Raw genomic sequence first — 19,698 nt, 5'->3', positions numbered from 1 at the left:
CAGGAGCAGCCGTCCCCAGGGCTCGGGGCTCCCTCAGGCCGCGGCGACAGGAACGCTTCGCGCCCATTTCCCTGCCCCGCACCCTAGAACTTTCCATCCCTAACTCGCAGCTGGCCCCACCATGAAGGACGAAAGCTCTTCGCCCGACAGGCACGAAGACACTCACCGAGCCTGGCGCCGCCTGCTGGCCGCGGGGCAGCCCGTCCCGGGCGTCCATGGCGACCCGCAGTCGCTTGTCCAGGCGGGCGAAGGGTTCCAGCGGGCCGCGGTCGGACCGCCCACTCTGCCGCCGGCGGCCGGGAGGGCCCTGACGGGCAGCACAGCCGCCAGGGCGGTGCGGCGAGGCGTCGGCTCCGCAGCTGGGGAGACCGGGAGGCGGCAGCTTCTTGGCTCCGGGACCTTTTTCGTCGGAGCCGCACTGTCTCCGGCGGCTTTTTGTAGGTGGGCGAGTAGCCCGCTACCGAAAGGGCCACGAAGTCAAGCTGCTGAGACCGACCTCCCGCCCCGCGCCACTTCCCGCGGGCGCCAGGGTCCCGCCCCCGCGCGGCGTGCGTGACGGGCTCGCTGCCCGCGAGGTCCCGCCCCCGGCTGCGTTCCTCCGGGCGGGGCGGTCCTGGCGCTCCTCCAGGCTCTGGGCCGCGATCCAACCGTGAGATGAGGGGGCTGTGGGCAGCACTTGACCCCGGCGGGTGTGCACTACCCCGTTGGGCATCGAAATGACTGAACGCTGCTAGGCCTTCAGTAGGGATGTCATCACCGCGGGTACAGCGTCTGGACTGGAGCCTCGGTGCTGGACTGCTGCTTAGATAGAGCTTTCGGGGGAGCAGTGGTGACGTCTAGAGGTGGTGACAGCGCCAGAGCGGACCCCAACCCCGCCTTCCCCAAGCGAGAACTCAGAAGATAGCACCCTTCAAGCTCAGTCCCCCTTTCCCAATGCCAGGTAGTCCCAGCCCTTCACGCAAATGCTCTGCAGCTCCCACAGGACAAGTTACTGTGATCCTTCTTCCTGAAGAAACTCGAAGTAAATGGATATTTCAAAACAAAATTTAAGTGTGTATGAGTTAGATTTTTGGGGACCTGAAAATAAATTCAAATGCTTGAATTCTGACAGCAAAGACTCGTTAAGGTGTTCAAAATGGAATTGACACGTAACTAATAACATTATTTGGCCAGTATACCAAGTCCTGTAACAGACTTATCAATAGAATGGTGTGGATTTTGCTGAAAACAATTTTCCTCATGGGAAGAATTTCATAAGAGAGGTAGATGTGTAGAAAAAAAGTTACAAAAATGGCTTCAAATGTTAATTACAGAATTATCTTGCTCATTTGCACAGTAATCTGGAAATCATTTTTCAAATATGTCAAATAACTGAACATCTTGTAAGTCAAAAACATGCTTAAAAACTGAACTTGATTTTATCTTCCTTGATTTTTTTTTCCAGATTCCAAGGAAAACTCTGGCTTCAAATACTGGGATGGTTTATCCAGCTGAGGTTTGAGAAAGAAGATTAAAATTGAACAACTTGCTTTTTTTCTTCCTTGATTTTTCTGAACAACTTCCATGGAAACTTTTGCCTCATACAGTGGAATAGGTTCATCCAACTGAGATGTGGAGAGAAAAAAATTATTGCAAATGTCACAGATGTTTAGAACACACTGGGCAGTAGTTGACCGTTGCCATAGTATAGCCACATTACTTTAAAATAAGTCAAACTTGTCCATTAGGATCTCCACTGTTAAAAGTGGTTAAGTTTTCAAGGGGAAAAATACCTACTTTACCCATTCTAAGTAATGACCATATTGGATTTTCCCCTATTTCTGAGCCATGGATTTTTTTGGGGGGAGGGGAGATGAGAAAAAGCAAAGATCAAAGCGCAGAAAGGAATGGAGGGCAGGAAACTCACGGGACACTTCTGGTGGTGTACCACAAGATACACTTTGAGAAATATTAAACAGGAGCTATTAATCTAAACCAAATAAGCTATGGAGGCAACAGGTATACTGTGAAAACTGAAACAAAAATGGAAATGCCCACATTATTTCCTTGAGAACAGAAAATAAACAAAAAATGATTTGGTTACTTTAGCATGCCTAAAACCACCAGCTGATAACTTCCCCATCACATTTTTTAAAATGAAAAGCTGGAAGGCTTGTTAAGGTGACGATATTAAAGAGAAAGAATTAAAAACATTCAATAGGCAGAAGATACTAGGCAGGTCAATTTTCTTTCAAGTTTTGTACTCTCAGAGATTCAAACTGTTGTTACAGAAATTCTGTAACCTGTTAAGTGTACCTGTAAAACAGGAATGATTTGAGACAGTTGGTATAACTAAGCCTAAACTTCTAAACACAAGTGATAAGAGCAGCAACTAAGGGATGACCACTTTTAACCCAATGAATGATGGCAGAATGACATATTTAGCACTTACTTTACATCTCTTACATCTGGTTGGTAACAGACCCAAGTATGTGAGTGATATGTGTCACTACCAGAATCAAAATTATGTGAAATTAAAATTTTTTGTGGAAATTTAAGTGAAATTATAATACTGATATCAAAAGTCTATGTAATTGCTAACACTGAAGAATTATTTAAGGCATGGAATCAAAAAATTGGAAGGAGAGGTCTGTGTTAAATCAAGCTTGTGTGAAGTGAGTGAGGGGGCCTCTGCACAAGTGAGAACTAAAGTTTCATTCAGGACTTCAGAAAATGTAAATACGAATGTAAAGAGGAATGAGCTAAACAACATTAATTCACATATTCACATCCCTGCAAACTCTCTTTATACTTCTGCTATTGAAATTGCTCTGGGTGCAGTGGTGCAGAGATTAAGGATGCTGAGGCAGGAGGATCACAAGTTTGAAACCAACCTGGGCAATTTAACAAGGCCTTGTCTCAAAAACCGAGTCTGCGGGATATCGCTCAGTGGTAGAGTGTCCCTGGATGCAATCTCCAGTACTGCCAAACAAGCAAACAAAATTGCTATTTGTGGGTGTGTGTACATATAGATGATCCATGACTTATGATGGGATTTGTTCCAATAAAACCACTCTACCTTACACATATCATAAATCAAAGTGCACTGAATACCCTACCAAACAAATATCCTATTTAGCAACACAGTACCCTGCAGAGTATTGGTTGTTTCTCCTCATGATCTTACAGCTAACTGGGAGCTGTATCTAGCTGTTGCTGCCCAGCATTACAAGAGAATATCAGTATTGTACTGCATATGGCTAGACCAGGAAAAGGTAAAAATTCAAAGTATGTTTTCTACTGAATGCATGTTGCTTTGGCAATGTCATAAAGTAAAAAAATCTTAAGAGAAACCATTGTTGAGTTGGGGACTGTCTGTATATAGCATATATTTTTTATTTTGGAAAATTTAACATATTTCATATAAACCTGATCCAGGGATTTGTCAAATAGATTAAAATCATCTTGTCATGAGATGAGTAGAGGTGGTTTGAGAGAATTAACACAGGACAAACAGTCAGCCTATATTCTACATGTAAGATTCAAAACATGCTAACTAATTGTATTTGTTTATTTGGGGGTTATTGAGAATTGAACCCAGGGGCACTTAACCATGGAGCCACATCCACAGTATTTTTAGTATATTTATTTTTATTTTGAGAAAGGGTCTTGCTAAATTGCTTAGGGTCTTCCTAAGTTGCTGAGGCTGACTTTGAACTTGTGATCCTCCCACCTTAGCCTCCCTGAGCCCCTAAGCGTAGGTGAATGCTACCATGCCTGGCTCTCATTCGTAATAGCTATATGGTGTTTTCTACTGTTCTCATCTCATGTTATCCTAGGGACATAACTTTTTAAATAAGAAAATAAAATAATTATTTGAAAAATATTTAAATCAAAATATTTTAGACTACTACATTTACTACATGAAAGAGTTCTGAAAGCTCCTTAACGTGCAACACATTTAGTGCTCTCATTACATATTACTTTTTCTTTTCTCTTTTGTTTGGGGTGCTGGGGATTGAACCCAGGGCCTTGCACATGCTAGGCAAGTGCTCTACCACTGATCTACACCCCCAGTCTTAAATATTACTATTTTAAACCTTTGAAATAAATCTGTCATTACTCATAAAAGGGACTGAACTTTGCACACATCACACATATATAACTACACACATTTGACAAAGGTAATGTATGATGTTCGGTGGATACAAATGTAAAGGTATTATATAAATCCCTTCACACAAAAGTTATCATACAAGAACATTTTTATCCAATACATTGAAACTTATGAAGCACAACTGCATTTCAAACAGTCATCTTAGAAATAAAAGCAATTCTTAAGAGAAGTTGACCCTTCTTGAGAGAATTTTGGACCTTTGTTTTTGGAACTGGTTTCTCCTTCTCACAGAGAAACTTCTCATTACTTTCACCAAAACTGGAATGATCTGACTTCATTCACTAGATTTTTTTTGGTGGTACTAGGGATTGAACCCAGGTGCACTTTACCACTGATCTACAGCCCTTCCCTAGACCCCCTCCCCCTCCTTTATTTTTTTTTTGAGACAGGGTTTCACTAAGTTGCTGAGGCCAGCCTTGAACTTACAATCCTGCCTTAGCCTCCAGAGTAGCTGAGATTATACAAATGCACAACCATGCCCAACTAAATGACTTCTATTTTTAAAAATCCAGATGCATTCTCATTTGATGAAGATTTCTTAGCACCAATATTTCTAAAAACCAACTGTTCTGTGAAACATTTTGTGCAATGATACTATCATAGGAGTAAAGTGTGCAGCCTCTCAAGGTAACATGTGTAGTGTCAAGTTAAAGAGAAAGCCAAACCATCTTCCACATAATATTATGGTTTATTTCCAACTCTGAAAGGAGGGAGACTTTCTGGGTATGACTCTGGTTCTGTCACTTGCTATCCTTTAATTTCTTCAAATGTGAAACAGGGATAATAATTCTTAAATCTCATAGATTGTTTTAACATTTAAACAAATACCTGCAAGACATTTGGAACACTGGCATACTCGAGAAAAGTTAATGGCTAATTTTTGTTCTTATTATCATAATGAAAGAATTTATAACTAGAGTACAAGGTAAATTTCAAGTTGGAAACTCAAGTCCATAAAAGAAAAGGATATAAAGATATTTTCCCTGTTGTACATTTGACAAATTCCAAAATTTCATCATTAAGGAAAGCCACCCTTACTCCCTTGAGGAAAAGGTAATGGCTATCCAGAGGATCCAACTTGGACAGAATAAACAAAGATCAATCAGTTACTGTGAGCCTAAGCGCAGAAGGATGATTAGTAGCAAGAGCCAGAAAAAATTCTGCAAAATTAAATAATGTCTAAATCACAAAAACTCAGTAAACTTTAACAACATGTAAACTATAATGTTGGTATAATGTTTTCTTTTCTATTTTATGGCCCCAAATGATGATGAAACAGCAAGGTGTATAGGTTAGATGAAGGTCAATCTAGAATCCTGGTAGTGAAGTGGTAGAGGTATGTGTATCTGGTTTCTGGCCATTTGACTTACCAGTCACCTTCATAAGAATAGTAGAAAGTCAGTCAAGATGGGCATATGAGAATTATGGTATTTACATATCACCTGTGATATATTTAATTTGAATTCTACTGAAAAACATTTGGAAGATTATGTATTGATACCTTTAAATTGTAATTTCAATTTAAATAATAAGGAAGTTGTGATAACTTTACACAAAACTCCTTTGTTAAGTATATGTCAATGATGTTTGTTAGTAAGAAAAGATTGCTATTTGAAATATAGTTTTTTAAAATTATTTTGGGGATTGAACCCAAGGGCAACTTTCTACTGATCTACATCCCTAGCACTTTTATTTTTTATTTGAAGGCAGGGTCTTGCTAAGTTGCTTAGGTCCTAAATTACTAAGGTTGGCTTGAACTTGTCATCCTCCTGCCTCAGCTTCTTGAGTCACTGGGATTACAGACATGCACCACTGTGCACAGCAATCAGGTTTTTTCTGGAGTGGTGGGGACTGAACCCAGGGTCTCATGCATGCCAGGCAAGCGATCTACCACTGAGCTGCATTTAAAAATGCAGAAGTCACTACTTTCAAACAACTAAATAAAATTATAATTAATTCTAACTGAAGAACTTCCCTTTTAGGCACTGTTTTAACATTTTGGTCAACATATATCTAACATAAAGAAATAAACTACATTTCTATAGGGTATAATTAAGGACTGGGGATATATCTCAGTTGACAGAGTGATTGCCTCTCAAGCACAAGGCTCTGGTTTCAATACCCAGCCTGCAAAAAAAAAAAAAAAAAAAAAAAAAGGTATAATTAGGTATTATTCTTTTTAATTACATTCTTGGTCTAACAGAAATGCTTTATTGTTTCTGATAATACCTGAAGGCTTTCTTCTGTTGTTATCCAATGGCCTCCAACACCAAGAAACGTGATGATATCATGTTTATGCGGTAGTAGTTTTAATTTTACAGCTGCTTCATCATCTTTAATATAATACCTGAAGGCTTTCTTCTGTTATTAGGAAATGCCCAAGTCCATGAGTCCCCCAAAGACCACCAGGGAGCCAGAGTCAGATGCAAGCGCAAAAGGAAAATTTATTAGCAGACTCCAGTCTGGACCATCATACAACGCACTGAAGCAGAGGGCAGAGGAGAAGCGGCCCCAACTGTTACAAGGGTTCCTTTTTTATAGGAAGGTAACATCTTTGCAGTTCTCTAACAAGTTCAGTCCCTCCATTCATTTCTTTCATTTAGTAAGTGCTTATTGACTCCATTGTGTGTGATCTGCAGAGCCCTGGGAATACCCTGGAGGATGGTAACTAAGGAGCCAATACAGTGGCAGAGGGTAAAAAATTAGCATGTAAATAATAAATGAATCATTTTGTTAGTTGCTCTGTAGAAAATAGCCTGAGTGTTACTTTGAATTGAATGGGCAGGGAAATCTTTGAGGAAACGTCAGTTATAAAGAAGCCAGTGGAAAAGTTATAAGAGGCTGAGGGAAGAACTAGCACCAAAGCCCTAGACCAGGAAAGTGCAAGGCCAGATGTTTTCTAGGAACTTCTAGAAAGACAAGTATGTTCAGAACTTAGTGTGCAAATGGCAGTGGAACAAATGGAAGAGGGAAAGCAGACCATAGAGGCAGACTCTCTGCTCCATCAGAGCCACAGCCATGATAAAGAGCTCTGCTGTTACGGTATGCGAATGCTGTTCTCTGTTAAGCAAATGACTGAGTACAACACAATGCAGAGTATCTCACAAGAAAAGAAACACAACTTCAGATGATGCTCTAAAATACAAATGTAACTGTGACACTCTCCTGCTCACAGAATACTGTTCATCAGACAAAACTGAAACTCCCAGACAATAAAGGGAAAGTCCTCCCCCTAATTGTATGCACATCTCTTCCACCTCCCCCCCTGTGACCTGTGAGCCCATCGTCCCACCAGACTGGAGCATGTATTGCATTTTTCTGTGTTCATGCTGCTCCTTTCTTCTCCTCCCCCACCCCAACATCCACCTGTCAAAATCCTACCCATCCTTCCAGACCCAGCTTAAGGTCACCTGTTCCAGCAAGCCTTCCTTTCTCCCTCTGCCAGAGTTTATCTTTCCTTCCTCTGTCCTCCCAAAGGACTTTGCACCTCTCTTAGAATGCTTACCACACTCGCCTGATACCATACTTATCCCTCTCTCCCATGAGTGCAACCGACTTTCTCTCCGAATAGCTGACAATTGCACGTCGTCCTCCTATGTTGTGCTTTGTAGAAGCAGTTCACCTTCAGGTGCCAAAAAAAGTGAAGGAGATTCTGGGAAAGTAATAAAAAAAGATGAGAGGGTTTTCAAGATGGCGGACTAGAGGGCGGCTGCATTTCATGTTGCTCCAGGACGCAGGATTCAAAAGTGGAGATAGTGAGAGACTTGGGACCAACTCAAAGCCGCCAGCTGAGTCTCTCCCGTTGGGTAGGCGTCCCGGATGGGGCGGTAGCCCCGGAACGCAGGGAACTTTGTGAAGTAGAGTTGCTCGGCGAGACGCCCCTCCCCCCACTGGAGCGGTAAACACAGACAACTGGGATCATCGTAGAGGAGGCGGCTCAGCACAGTGCTTGGACTCGGAACAACCACTGGGGCTCCAGGCGGCTACCTGAGGAGGAGTTATGTGGCGAGCTGTTTGGACTCAGAACGAGCGCTCCTGAACACCCAGGGGGCTGCCCGGAGGAAGAGGAGAAGCCCGCAGGTCGCTTGGTCTAGGAGTGACTGCATCAGAGCTACAGGCGGTTGCCAGAGGATGAGGCCAGTGGTGAGTTGTTTGGACTCAAAGCGACCGCTCCTGAACACCGGTGGCCTGCCTGGAGGAGGAGCATGGTGGGTCGCTTGGTCCCCGAGAGACCCCTCCTGAACACCCGGGGGGCTACCCTGAGGAGGAGGAGGAACAGGGTGGGTCACTTGGACTTGGAGTGACTGCCTAGGGCTACGGGCGGTTGGCAGGAGGAGGAGACATGAAGTGAGTTGCTTGGACCCCTAGTGACTGCATAGGAAACCGGGCGACTGTCCAGAGGAAGAGGTGTGTGGTGGGTCGCTAGGTCTTGGAGCTATTGTACGGGGCTCCAGGTGGTGGCTCAGAGGAGGGGCCACATAGCCAGGCGATTAGGTGCAGAGCAGGGTCCTAGGACCGGCTTCTTGCTGGAAGAGCCACACAGAGACACGCCTAGGGGCGGAGCGAAGTTTCCAGGACTGCGGGCAGATTCTCTGTGGAGAGGCAGCCTAAGGAGACTCATCTGCGAAGGGTGAGGCTCCCAGGCCCAGGAGGTAGGTCCTGGCCCCTGGGAACATTGCAGAGGAAGACAGCCCAGCCCAGGAGGTAGTTGTAGATTGAGGGGAACCTCTAGGAGGGGAACTGACCAGCGAGACCTCCCCACCAGGTGAGTCTTCCCTGCCAGGTGAGGTTTTCCCACAAGGATGGTAAAACCAGAGACACAGGCATAAACAGGCCTTGCCTCAGCCTGCAGCCTAGTTCCCCTTTGGATGGCCATTGGTCAACAAGTGGAGGCACCTCTGCCCACTATCAGGGAATATACCCCACCTGAGGGTCACCAACCCTAGAGAGGCAGCTTCCTTGGGGAGCACCGCATTATCAACTTCCTCCAAGACTGCAGGCTACTGAAGGATAAGAGGGGATATACTAGCAATCATCAGGGACATTATAAGTCAATAGAGGAAATCTGCAATATCTTAATGACCCACTGATTCCTGAACAATATGAGAAAACAAGGGAAGAAAATGCCCCAAACAAATCTAGATGTTACATCAATAAAATCCAACGACAGCATGGCAGAAGCAATGAGAGAAAGGGAGTTCAGAATGTACATAATTAAAATGCTCAGGGAAGCAAACGATGAGATGAAAGAGCAAATGAAGGCATTGAATGATGAGATAAAAGAGCAAATGCAGGCATTGAATGATCGCACCAATCAACACTTAAAAGAGCAAATACAGGAAGCAAAAGATCATTTCAATAAAGAGTTAGAGATATTGAGAAAAAAACAAAGAGAAATCCTTGAAATGAAGGAAACAATAAACCAAATTAAGAACTCCATAGAAAGCATAACCAAAAGGATAGAACACCTGGAAGACAGAACCTCAGATATTGAAGACAAAATATTTAACCTTGAAAACAAAGTTGAACAAACAGAGAAGATGGTAAGAAATCATGAACAGAATCTCCAAGAGCTATTGGATATCATGAAAAGGTCAAATTTGAGAATTATTGGGATTGAGGAAGGCTTAGAGAAACAAACCAAAGGAATGAACAATCTATTCAATGAAATAATATCAGAAAATTTCCCAAATCTGAAGAATGAAATGGAAAATCAAGTTCAAGAGGCTTATAGGATTCCAAATACACAAAATTACAACAGACTCATACCAAGGCACATTATAATGAAAATACCTAACATACAAAATAAAGACAGAATTTTAAAGGCTGTGAGAGAAAAGAACCAAATTATATTCGGGAGAAACCAATACGGATATCAGCATATTTTTCAATCCAGACCCTAAAAGCTAGAAGGGCCTGGAACAACATTTTTCAAGCTCTGAAAGAAAATGGATGCCAACCAAGAATCTTATACCCAGCAAAACTTACCTTCAAATTTGATGATGAAATAAAATCCTTCCATGATAAACAAAAGCTAAAAGAATTTACAAAAAGAAAGCCAGCATTACAGAACATTCTCAGCAAAATATTCCATGAGGAAGAGATAAAAAATAAAGAAGCAAATCAGCAAAGGGAGGAATTATCCTAAAGGAATGGTCAAATAAAGGAGGAACCAAGGTGTGTCAAAAAAATAAAAAATAAATAAATAAAATTTTTAAAATGAACCAAATGACCAGGAATACAAACCATATCTCAATAATAACCCTGAATGTTAATGGCCTGAATTCATCAAACAAAAGACATAGACTGGCAGATTGGATTAAAAAGAAAAATCCAACAATATGTTGCCTGCAAGAGACTCACCTCATAGAAAGAGATACCCATAGACTAAAGGTGAAAGTATGGGGGAAAACATACCATGCACATGGACTCAGCAAAAAAGCTGGAGTATCCATCCTCATTTCAGATAATGTGGACTTCAAACCAATGTTAGTCAGAAGGGATAAAGAAGGACATTTCATACTGCTTAAGGGAAGCATAAATCAGCAAGATATAACAATCATAAACATCTATGCCCCAAACAGTGGCTCATCCATGTATGTCAAACAAATCCTTCTCAATTTTAGAAACCAAATAGACCATAACACAATAATACTAGGTGATTTTAACACACCTCTCTCACCACTGGACAGATCTTCCAAACAAAAATTGAACAAAGAAACCACAGATCTCAATAACACAATCAATAATTTAGACTTAACAGACATTTATAGAATATACCATCCAACCAAGAGCGAATACACTTTCTTCTCAGCAGTGCATGGATCCTTCTCTAAAATAGACTATATATTATGCCACAAAGCTAATGTTAGCAAATGCAAGAAGATAGAGACACTACTTTGTATTCTATCAGATCATAATGGATTGAAGTTAGAAATAAATGAAAGAGTAAAAAACAGAAACTACTCCAACATGTGGAGATTGAACAATATGCTGTTATATGATGAATAGATAACAGAAGATATTAGGAAGGAAATTAAAAAATTCTTAGAGGTAAATGAGAACAAAGAAACATTCTATCAAAATCTCTGGGACACTATGAAAGCAGTACTTAGAGGAAAATTTATTTCATGGAGCGCATTTAATAAAAGAAGTAAAACTCAACAAGTAAATGACCTAACACTAGAGCTCAAAGCCCTAGAAAAAGAAGAATAGACCAACACCAAAGGTAGTAGAAGACAGGAAATAGTTAAACTCAGAGCTGAAATCAATGAAATTGAAACAAAAGAAACAATACAAAAAATTGACAAATAGTTGGTTCTTCAAAAATATAAACAAAATTGATAAACCTTTAGCCGCACTAACAAAGAGAAGATGAGAGAAAACCCAAATCACTAAAATTTGGAATGAACAAGGAAATATCACAACAGACACGACTGAAATACAAAACATAATTAGAAGCTATTTTGAAAATCTACACTCCAACAAAATAGAAAATTTCGAAGTCATCAACAGGTTTCTAGAGACATATGAATTGCCAAAACTGAACGGGGAGGACATACACAATTTAAATAGACCAATTTCAAGTAATGAAATAGAAGAAGTCATCAAAAGCCTACCAACAAAGAAAAGTCAAGGACCAGATGGGTTCTCAGCCGAGTTCTACAAAACTTTTAAAGAAGAGCTCATTCCAATACTTCTCAAAGTATTCCATAAAACAGAAGAGGAGGGAACCCTCCCAAACACATTCTATGAAGCCAATATTACCCTGATACCTAAACCAGACAGAGACACATCGAGAAAAGAAAATTTCAGACCAATATCCTTAATGAACATCGATGCAAAAATTCTCAATAAAATTTTAGCAAATCGCATACAAAACATATTAAAAACATAGTGCACCATGATCAAGTGGGTTTCATCCCAGGGATGCAAGGTTGTTTCAACATCAGGAAATCATCAATAAATGTAATTCACCATATCAATAGACTTAAAGTCAAGAATCACATGATTATTTCAATAGATGCAGAAAAAGCATTTGATAGAATACAGCCCCCCTTCATGCTCAAAACACTAGAAAAAATAGAGATAGTGGGAACATTCCTTAACATTGTAAAGGCCATCTACGCTAAGCCCATGGCTAATATCATTCTAAATGGTGAAAAGCTGAAAGCATTCCCCGTAAAAACTGGAACAAGGCAGGGATGCCCTCTTTCAACACTTCTTTTTAATATCATCCTTGAAACTCTAGCCAGAGCAATTAGACAGACCAAAGAAATTAAAGGAATACGAATAGGAAAAGAAGAACTCAAACTATCCCTATTTGCTGATGATATGATTATATACTTAGAGGAACCAGGAAATTCCACCAGAAAACTTTTAGATCACATAAGTGAATTCAGTAAAGTAGCGGGATATAAGATCAATGCACATAAATCTAAGGCATTCTTATACATAAGTGATGAATCTTCAGAAAGAGAAATTAGGAAAACTACCCCATTCACAATAGCATCAAAAAAAATAAAATACTTGGGAATCAATCTCACAAAAGAGGTGAAAGTCCTCTACAGTGAGAACTACAGAACACTAAAGAGAGAAATTAAAGAAAACCTTAGAAGATGGAAAGATCTCCCAGGTTCTTGGATAGGCAGAATTAATATTGTCAAAATGGCCATACTACCAAAAGTGCTATACAGATTCAATGCAATTCCAATTAAAATCCCAATGATGTACCTTACAGAAATAGAGCAAGCAATTATGAAATTTATCTGGAAGTATAAAAAAAACCAGAATAGCTAAAGCAATCCTTGACAGAAAGAGTGAAGCAGGGGGTATCACAATACCAGATCCTCAACTCTACTACAAACCAATAGTAAAAAAAAAACGGCATGGTATTGGTACCAAAATAGAAAGGTGGATCAATGGTACAGAATAGAGGACATGGACACAAACCCAAAGAAATACAATTTTCTCATACTAGAAAAAGGGACGAAAAATATTCAATGGAGAAAAGATAGCCTCTTCAACAAATGGCGCTGGGAGATTTGGAAATCCATGTGCAACAGAATGAAACTAAACCCATATCTTTCACCATGCACGAAACTAAACTCAAAATGGATTAAGGACCTCAGAATCAGACCAGAGACCCTGCATCTTATAGAAGAAAAAGTAGGTCCAGAGCTTCAACATTTTGGCTTAGGACCAGACTTCCTCAACAGGACTCCCATAGCACAAGAAATAAAAGCAAGAATCAATAACTGGGATAGATTCAAATTAAGATGCTTTCTCTCAGCAAAGGAAACTATCAGCAATGCAAAGAAAGAGCCTACAGAGTGGGAGAAAATCTTTGCCAATCATACTTCAGATAGAGCACCAATCTCCAGAATCTGTAAAGAACTCAAAAAACTCTACACCAAGAATGCAAATAATCCAATCGACAAATGGGCTAAGGAAATTAACAGATACTTCACAGAAGATCTATAAGCAATCAACAAACATATGGAAAAATGTTCAACATCTCTAGTAATAAGAGAAATGCAAATCAAAACCACCCAAGATTCCATCTCACCCCAATTAGAATGGCGATTATCAAGAATACAAGCAACAACAGGTGTTGGCGAGGATGTGGGGAGAAATGTACACTCATACATTGCTGGTGGGGCTGCAAACTAGCGCAGCCACTCTGGAAAGCAGTGTGGAGACTCCTTAGAAAACTTGGAATGGAACCACCATTTGACCCAGCTATCCCACTCCTTGGCCTATACCCAAAGGACTTAAAATCAGCATATTACAGAGATAAAGCCACATCAATGTTCATAGCTGCTCAGTTCACAATAGCCACATTGTGGAACCAACTTAGATGTCCTTCAATTGATGAATGGATAAAGAAATTGTGATATATATATGCAATGGAATATTACTGAGCCATAAAGAATGATAAAATTATGGCATTTGTAGGCAAATGGATGAAATTGGAGAATACCATGCTAAGTGAGATAAGTCAATCTCAAAAAACCAAAGGACAAATGATATCGCTAATAAGTGGATGATGACACATAATGGGGGGTGGGAGGGGTTAGTTTTAGGGTTAGAGTTAGGGTCAGGGAGGGGGTCAAGAATGGAGGAAGGAAGGACTGTATAGAGGGAAAAGATGGGTGGGGGGGAGGGAAGGGGAAAAAATAACAGAATGAATCAAACAACATTACCCTATGTAAATTTATGATTACACAAGTGTTATGCCTTTACGCCATGTACAAACAGAGAAACAACATGTATCCCACTTGTTTACAATAAAAAAATAATAAAATAAAACACTAGTTTTTTCACCTTTAAAAAATAAATAAATAAATAAAGATGAAAGATGGAGTGGAGGGTCAGGAATGAAACACAGGTATTAAATTACCACAGTCCAACAATACTAGTATTTGTTTTGACTCAAGAAAAGAAACTACATTCACATAAATTTTATTAGACTCTATTTTTTGTAATTGTTCTGTCTTATTATATATTGTTGTAACTCTTTTACTGTGACTTATTTATAATAAATTAAAACTTTGTTATAGGAATATATGTACAAATACATATATAGATAGATAGAGATAGAGATTAGACTATCTAATGTTAGGCAGGTAATATATCCACTGAGGATAAAAAGGAAGTAATATTGCATTCTACATTTTAAAAGTCAGGCTTCCTAAATTTAATTCAGGTTAGCATATTCATCCTATATCAACTTTATTTTTGGCCATATTAGTTCATTTTGTAGGAGTATAATTGTCTAATCAGAAAACATAGGTTTTGACATTGGCTACTTCTAATTAGCTTCATGTTCTTGCACACACACACATATACACACACAAATCTTAAACTCAAATGCAAAAAGTATACAGTTGTTTCATGTGAAAAATAAAGAGGGCCTTAACTGTTCTGTTTCCCTGTCAATGTGTAAATTACCTTAAACCAGCATCACCACAAGCACATGAGTAATGTGATACTGTACCACAGCTACATCACCACTAGGCAATAGGAAATTTTCAGCTTTATGGAAGCACCATTGAATGCGTATGTGGTCCATTGTTTATTAAACATTGTTATATGGTGTGTGATATATTTCCTTTCGGTGACTAGATGAATTCCTGCAATATCTCTGCAACAACACACACGGGCCCCACCCTCACAATCTCCACTGTTGAAGTGACCATAACAGGTGCTAGGCTTTGGGTATCTCCAGGAGCAGAAGCTGAGCCTAGAATTCAAATGCAAGCAATGCAGTGGAAAGTGTAAGGAACAAGGGCAGGTAAAGGGAGAAATGACCAGGTAGGAAAGCAGTCACTAAATGGTGCATTTAAAACCAGCAATCACAGTGAGAAAATGGCTTTTAATTCACTGAGATGACACTGAAAAATAGTGCAAAGCACCTCACATTCATTCCTGCCTAGAGTGAAACAGCTGAGCTATTGCTCCCCCCATGCCTGTCAGTCCTTGGTTTTAGAGTAACCCAGGGAGGACATGGTCTCAGGCCCTTCCAGCTCCCTATGCATGAGGGCTCCCTGGGTTCCAGATGGCAGTTTAACTGCAGTCTTCTTCCATCAAGGAGGAAGATGATGGCCCTACAGAGCCAGGTTGGATGCCAGAAATGGTAAAGAGAGGGGGGATCATGGTGGAGTGCCGATTACTTCGGCTCCAGCAGACATGTCTGTCAGGCTGAAGATTTTTATTTTTTTATTTTTGCTGTACTGGGGATTGAACCCAGGGCCTCGTGCTTGCGAGGCAAGCACTCTACCAACTGAGCTATATCCCCAGCCCCTGGCCGAAGATTAAAGATTATACTACCTAAGTGAGTTTGAAATGAAGCACAGGTAAAGGTAAAGTGTTTTTTATTTTTTTCACCACACACAAAAAAATATTAAGGATTTTTCAGTCTATCTGTATCGATAGGATGCCATTCATGACAGTATATTTCAACCCAATCTAATAAGTCCATAAATTACATCTATACAATGTAATGTAATGCAGCTAAGAAAAATGTATTTACATAGAAAAAGATCACAGAAGTGAAAACACAAGTTATAAAATTTTTAGAACAAAGTGGTGTGTGTAAATATGCATAAAAATCTGGAAGAAAATATGTATATACACAATGTAAATGTTAGCAAGGTTTGTCTTTGGGGAGTAGATTTACCTATGATTTTAATTTTCTGCTGATGTGCATTTTCTAGTTTTCCACTATTAGACCTGGATGACTAAAAAAGACAGCTTCAGAACAGGACAAAATAGCAGACCCCAAAGGAGGGTCAATAAAATAATCTTACTGAGAATAAAGTCACTTTAATAAAGAAATATCTACATGACATACACATTTTGAAGAATTTTCTGCTGATTGCTTTGATGCCAGAAATATACTGTTTTTTTTTTCTTTTGCTGTAGTCCCTCATTTTTCCAGTTTAATTCACTTTTTTTTTTTTTTTTTTTTTTTTTTTTTTTGCAGTGCTGGGGATCGAACTCAGGGCCTTGTGCTTGAGAGGCAAGCACTCTACCGACTGAGCTATCTCCCCAGCCCCTTAATTCGCTTTTGGTAGAAGAAGAAGACTGACTAGAACCCTGTAAACACACCCTCAACCATGCATTTTCTTTGCCAGAGGTTTCTTAAGCAGAGATTGAGTAAAGAGCTGAAATCAACACTTTTGAAATTTATTCTGTAAGCGTGATCTTATTTATAGCAACATTAATGCCTTTGCAGTTCTCTGTGAAGGAAGCAACAGAGGTACAAGAATGAAATACTACAGATCCCAATTTTGTAATCTCTGAACAGATTGGGTGTGGTTATTGTCCTTTTCCTCTGGGGTTGGGAACCTGGTTCTTGTAGCTTTCCTGGCTCACCTCTCCAGGTCCATTTCTCCATTTCCTTTCTTACACACCATGTCAGGCACTAGGTAACCTCTGCTAGCATGCTTAGTCTGGACACATTTCTGCTCTTGGAGAATTCACTCAACACAGAGAGGCATAAATAAGGGGGCCTATGGCTTTAAGTCCATTCAGTGAGAAGTCTCTCTGAAGATCTATTTGTCCTTCATGGAGAAGAGAGTCAGCGTCCATTTCTCCTCCACAATGATCAGGAGAAAGTCAAATTAGATTAATTACCTAGAATAAAAATGGACTTGTACTTTTGCTAGTAATGGATTTCTAGTCCAGGCAGCTTTACAAGTATTAATAACATACTAGTTATTGGCAGATGATAGTCATTAGTGAGCAAGTAACTCTATCCTCTGGAGATGATTTAGCTTTGTCACTATGTAGTAAACTTTGTCTTAATGTTATATGAGGCAGAAAAAATTTTTCTTTAAGTCTTCTTGTGAAGCATAGCAGCTTGTAGAGTAAGTCACAGAAAGGGCTTTTCTGTTTTAATTGTGTGTGGGGGGTTGCTTTTATTTTTTGATGTGGGTTCTGAATTTAATATAGTAAAATTCTTTTAAAGCTTATTTTGAGGGCCCTACTGGGAAAACTATTCTGAGAAGGAGCTCATTAGATGCAAATTCTTTTTAAATGTGCAAGCTTCTTTCCAAGTTTCTTTCTCCCTTGTACTCTTAGCTCAGTGTTGTTCAAATCAAGTACTGGTCTTATTTATGGGTAGGGTAGGCTACTATGTATCCACTGCAAAATTTTTGAAGGGGTCCCCCAGTAGCTAAGAACTTTCTTTAATCCTGAGAATGCAGTATCTGTTAAGTGCATCTACCCTGGGAGAAATAAGAGTATTTCATCTATTTAATGGCAGTCATTCATGCTAAGATTTTAACCCATTGGTCACAGCTGAGTTGCAAATGACAATTAGTCACAGACAAAAAATGAAAGGCTACCCGCACACAACCCTGAACTGTGAGCATTTGCCTCCTTAAACTTGTCGCAGTAAGTACCTCCCTTGTTTCACCCTAATTCTGGCCCTGACAGATAGGTTATCAAGCACTTTCACCTACATTGTCTAATTTGGTTCTCACTACAAACTTAGGAAATAAAGCAAATAAAATGGCGTAAATTGATAGGGAATCTGAATTTTCTAATACAGATCTTGAAGCTGATAGCTAAACTGTGACCAGAGCTCTTCTTGGGGCGGGGAGGGGGGTTGGGACAGGCATTGCGAGGGATGGAACTCACACGTGCTGGGCAAGCGCTCTACCACTGAGCTACATCCCAGTCCCAGAGCTTGATTTTAATGCCAAGCTCTGTCTACTAAATCATGCTTTCCCCCCACCCTGGAATGAAAGGAAAACCACAAAAATGGGAAGGAATGGTAATGAAAAGGTGGCAGTAACAACAAACTCCACAATTATCACTCATTCCTGGCGCAGTCCTGTGTAGGGAAGGGAAGAACCATCACCCTGAGGGATTTGAGGTAGAGGGGCAGCTTCAAAAACAGAGATAACTCAGAAGAAAAGGGAGATGAGCAAGATGAAGAGAGGAAGCAGGAGGGGGAAATGGAAGAAGGTGCCTAAGAAATTAACATAGAGTATAATTGGTCACTGGGGTAAAATTACAGAAGACAATCAAGTTCTAAGGGCCAGCATTAGGTACATTTGGTGCCATCACATGAGGGGAAATTAGTGGCAAGACTTTAATAGGTAAATAGTTTGTCCTTCATTATCTGTCACATTCTAAGTTTTATTTAAATAATGGTTGCATTTTTATGTGGCTCTATAATTCTGATGTGTACATGGGTTGAGAGTATTTTCATTTTTGTTCCACATTTTTCTCCATGAAATTAACACATATTTTACCAGATGAGCAATATTTCCTTCCAACAAGGATTATTATTCAGAGTGTCACATTCCACAAATTGTACTTTCAAATGATGATTCATTGTGATTATAGACAATATGCAGGTAGGTACAGGAAATGATGTTTCTAGAATTCACTCAGACAAAATAAAATTCTAAGATTCCATAAAAGGAAATTGACATCATCTTCAAAAAGGTGTGGTAAGAAGGAGAAAGAAAATGCAAGAAGTCTCGATACAGAAAGTTTTAAAAGAAAAAAAAGTGTATTGCCAATGGAATCCAGAAATAGCTTTCTTTTTTTTTTTTTAACTTTGAGCTTCGTTTTTTTATTGTAAACAAATGGGATACATGTTGTTTCTCTGTTTGTACATGGCGTAAAGGCATACCATTTGTGTAATCATAAATTTACAGAGTGATGCTGTTTGATTCATTCTGTTATTTTTTCCCTTCCCCCCCACCCCTCCCACCCCTCTTTTCCCTCTATACAGTCCTTCCTTCCTCCATTCTTGCCCCCTCCCTAACCCTAACTCTAACCCTAAAACTAACCCCTCCCACCCCCCATTATGTGTCATCATCCACTTATTAGCGATATCATTCATCCTTTGGTTTTTTGAGATTGGCTTATCTCACTTAGCATGATATTCTCCAATTTCATCCATTTGCCTGCAAATGCCATAATTTTATCATTCTTTATGGCTGAGTAAAATTCCATTGTGTATATATATATATATATATATATATATACAGACCACAGTTTCTTTATCCATTCATCAA

At 39.8% G+C, this 19,698-nt stretch overlaps 1 non-coding gene and 2 pseudogenes across 1 annotated transcript; all 3 read right to left on the bottom strand.

Moving 5' to 3' along the window:
* Positions 1 to 19,698, bottom strand: part of LOC124962348 (soluble calcium-activated nucleotidase 1-like) — a 914,602-nt pseudogene that overhangs the window by 18,862 nt on the left and 876,042 nt on the right.
* The window catches only part of LOC124961183 (uncharacterized), an 88,319-nt pseudogene continuing 69,310 nt past the window's right edge, over positions 690 to 19,698 (bottom strand).
* Positions 15,884 to 15,960, bottom strand: Trnaa-cgc (transfer RNA alanine (anticodon CGC)). Its single transcript has one exon. It is a non-coding gene; the product is annotated as a tRNA-Ala (tRNA).

The sequence above is a fragment of the Sciurus carolinensis genome, chromosome 12 (assembly GCF_902686445.1).
Source record: "Sciurus carolinensis chromosome 12, mSciCar1.2, whole genome shotgun sequence".
NCBI lineage: Eukaryota > Metazoa > Chordata > Mammalia > Rodentia > Sciuridae > Sciurus > Sciurus carolinensis.
The sequence above is the reverse complement of the archived record's forward strand: the minus strand, read 5'-3'. Positions and strand labels throughout refer to the sequence as shown.